The following is a 4,009-nucleotide window of genomic DNA, read 5'->3' as shown; positions in this document are numbered from 1 at the left end:
TGTGCTGTCACAGTATAGGGAAAGCAATTAGGGTCACATAACAGTGTATGTATAAATTTTTGTATGAGAGACTAACTTGAATTGTAAACTTTCACTTAAAGTACAACAATAAAACAAAACAAAAAGAAAAAATAGATACATGGGATCTCAAAAATTAAACACCTTTGTACATCAAAGGACTTTATCGATAAAGTGAAAAGACAATCTACAGACCGGGAGAAAATTTTTAGGAAGCATATACCCGATAAGGGCCTAATATCCAAAATATACATAAAACTTCTACAACTTAACAACAAAAAGACAAAAAACCCAGTCAAACAATGGGCAAAGAACTTGAACAGTTACCCAAAGGAGTATTCTAATGGCCAACAAGCACATGAAAAGATGCTCAACATCATTAGCCATTGTTGCTGTTGCCGTTGTTAGGTGCCATCGAGTTGGTTCCGACTCATAGTGACCCTGTGTACAACAGAACAAAACAATGCTCAGTCCTGTTCATCCTCACAATCGTTGCTATGTTTGAGTCCATTGTTGCAGCCACTGTGTCAACCCATCTCATTGAGGGTCTTCCTCTCTTTAGCTGACCCTCTGCTTTACCAGGGATGATGTCCTTCTCCAGGGACTGGTCCCTCCTGATAACATGTCCCACGTACTTGAGACCAAGTCTCACCATCTCACTTCTAAGGAGCATTATGGCTGTACTTCTTCCAAGGCAGATTTGTTCATTCTTCTGACAGTCCATGGTATACTCAGTATTCTTTACCAACATCATAATTCAAATGCAATAATTGTTGGTGAGATTGTGCAGAAACTAGAACCCTCATCCATTACTGGTGGGAATGCAACATGGTGCAGCCGCTGTGGAAAACAATCTGGCAGTTCCTCAAAAAGTTGAACATAGAACTACCAAATGACCCAGCAATGCCAGCCCTAGGTCTCCACTCAGAAGAAGTGAAGGCAGGAATGCCAACAGAAACCTGTACACCAATGGTCATTGCAACACAATAGCCAAAAGGTGGAAACAATTGAAATGTCCATCAGCAGATGAGTGGATAGCAAAATGTGGCATAGACACACAATGGAATATTGTGCAGCTGTGAAGAGAAATGAAGGCCTGGTGCATGCTACAACATGGATGAACCTTGAAAACATCATGCTGAGCGAAGTAAGTCAGCCACAAAAGGACAAAATCCGTATGATCTCACTTATATGAAATAAGCTAATACATGGAAACCAAAGATAATTGGCGGTTACCAGAGATGCAAGAGAGTGCTTGCCTGGGGGCACTGCGTTTATGTTAATGGTGGTGGAATGTTTTGGATGAGGATAGTGATAATGGTGGCACAACATGAAAAATGTAATCAATGTTACTGAATTTTGAGTGTGAAAGTTGTGTTGGTGGATGTTTTGGTGTGTATGTTTTCATCACAATAAAAAAGAGAGGAAAAAAAAAGCAGCTACTCTATGGAGGAAATCAAATTGCTGAGTCAGGGCGCCGCATGGGGAGGTGACCCTTGGCAGATGGCCCAAAAGGCCTCTTTCTTCAGGGGCTGATGGAGCTGCATGGGAACCCCTCTCTTCAGGCCCCAGATTGGCCTCTGAAGAGGGGCTTTCCACCCAGGACCTTGGTCGGCTAGGGAGCTGGGGAGGAGATGGGGGGCTGGCTCTCCCTAAACTCCCATCACGGCCTGGAGAAGACCTCCAACCTGCAAAATCCAAACCAGAACCGTGAGCTCAGGCAGCAGGGCAGGGTGGACGTTTCAAGCCTCAGAGCAGCAGTCTCTTCCTGGGGCAGTCTTATGGGGCTCCGGCCCCTTGCACACATATTCGGTGGGGCTGGAGTGGAGGATGTGGGTCAGAGCCCTGCAGGAGGAGCCCGCCCAGTGAAGCAGGGCAGGCAGGGCCACATCCTGTGAGCACTCTTGCCTTCTGTGTTTTCTTTGATGCTCTAACAACTGAACAAGCAGCTTTTCTGCCTCTCTTGGGGGACCCCTGGGATCTGAGGGGCTGCCCCAGGCTAGGAGGGACAGCAGTTAATCTTCAGTGTGGGATCCTCAAACCTGAGTCTATAGCTGCAGTCTAGGGGGCGGGGTGTCTGTAAACTTTGTTTTCTAAAAGGAAAACTTTGGATTAGAAACACAGTCTTGGGTTCTTCAGCTGTGTAATGGGGAGAACCGACCTCAACAGGTCCTGAAGTCCAAGGTAAACCTGTTGTTGCTACTGGTAGTTGCCACTGAGTTGGCTTTGACTCATGGTGACCCCACGGACAACAGAACAAAGCTCTGCCCAGTCCCCCACGTCCACAATTGTCGGTATGCTCAAGTCCATTGTTCCGGCTGCTGTGTATTTTGAGTGCCCTCCAACATCATTCTCCAGCACTGTATCAGACGGTATTCTATTATGATCCGTAGGGTTTTTATTGTCTACTTTTGGGAAGTAGATTGCCAGGCCTTTCTTCCTAGCCTTAGTCTGGCAGGTCTGTTGAAACCTGTCCACCATGGGTGACACAGCTTTCAGCATCATAGCAACCTAGCGCCTGGTAAACCCTGACAGGAGGCAACTATGAGTGGTACAGGGTGGGTGGGGGTGGGGGGACAGCCTCAGATACTGGCCATCAGACCAGATCCGGCCCTACTGGGGCTTCTGGCTGGGTCCTAGCCCTGGTACCAGGCACTGGCTGGGTCCTGGAACACACAGCCTGGTCCTAAACCCACAGGCACCTATTTCTATCCTGGCTTTGCCAGAAGTTTGCCTGGAGCAGTCTCTACCCCGCGGCACCTCAAATCCGCACCCTACCATTGAGTCCACTCCCAATTGTCACCCTTTCCTCCGCTGGTCCAAACAGCCCTCTATCTGCGACATCGGCTGGCCCCCACTGGCCCCACCTTGCTTAATTTATTTTCCTCGATGATGTTACCTGCTTTGTCTGCCTTGAGTACCAGCTTCATGGTCTGTACTCTTTCCCCTGGGGGGGATGCAGGGAGCCAGGCTGGCTCTGGAGCCCAGCAAACCCTTGTTTACTCCACCCTGCCCAGTGCCAGGAGCCCCAGGGTCGCCGGCCCCTTCACTCACAGTTCAGGTGGGGCCCAGGTTTGAAATGATGTGAAGAGCATGGGACGCACGGCCTGGCTCTGGGGGAGCAAACCTCCTCCCCTCTGCCTAGCCCTCAGTTATCGAAGGTTCTCCCAACTCTGTACCCCCACCCCCAAGTAAACTACTCTTACTCTGTTCCTACCCGGTACAAAGAAAGGGGGTCATCAGCGCCTGGGACCCCTTCTCCCACCCCCGTTACAAGCCTTACCCTTCTAAGAGGTAGCAGCTGCCGCCCACTGAGCCTGACTGGGCATGGACGCCCTCTCGCCCTGGTGGACATCTTGGCCCCCTAAAGCTGGGCCAGCGCCCCACAGGCCCTGCAGTGGTGGGGGGAGACACAGGGCTCTTGCCCCAGAAAAAAACACTAAGCACCAGGAGCCAGCTGGGCACAAACTGTTTAATGCAAGAAAACAAGTCTTCAGTTTTTTTCTCCCCACAGGTGAGTGTGAACAAGCCACTGTCCCTTACGGTGCACCCGTGAGGATGCTGTCCCCCATCCTCCCTAACGCTGTGTGGAATGACGGGCTGCAGCCACCTCGAGGTCCCAAGGCCATCCGTGGAGACTGGGTGCAGCAGAGGCCAGGGGATCAGCATGGGGGGTGCTGGGATTCCCTGAAACCCACCCGTGGGGCGCCAGGTAGGAAGGCCACTCTGCCTGCCACAGGACCCTGTGCAATGACCGTGCTGGGACCTGGCAGCCGACCACTGGCGGGCAAGGAGGTGCCCCCGAGGTCTGTGCCAACAGCGAGGCAGAGCAGGGAACCCGGACCAACCGCTCTCCCTGGCTCAAGTTTCTTATGCTCAGCCTGGGGGTGGGGGGCGTGGGGGTGTTCTAAGGACATCTAAGTCAACTGCTGTCCTCCTCTGCCCCACAGGGGAGGAAGGGAGGAGAGGGCTTCCATCAGAAAAAGGGACA

This window comes from Trichechus manatus, unplaced genomic scaffold (assembly GCF_000243295.1).
Source record: "Trichechus manatus latirostris isolate Lorelei unplaced genomic scaffold, TriManLat1.0 scaffold00113, whole genome shotgun sequence".
NCBI lineage: Eukaryota > Metazoa > Chordata > Mammalia > Sirenia > Trichechidae > Trichechus > Trichechus manatus.
The sequence above is the reverse complement of the archived record's forward strand: the minus strand, read 5'-3'. Positions refer to the sequence as shown.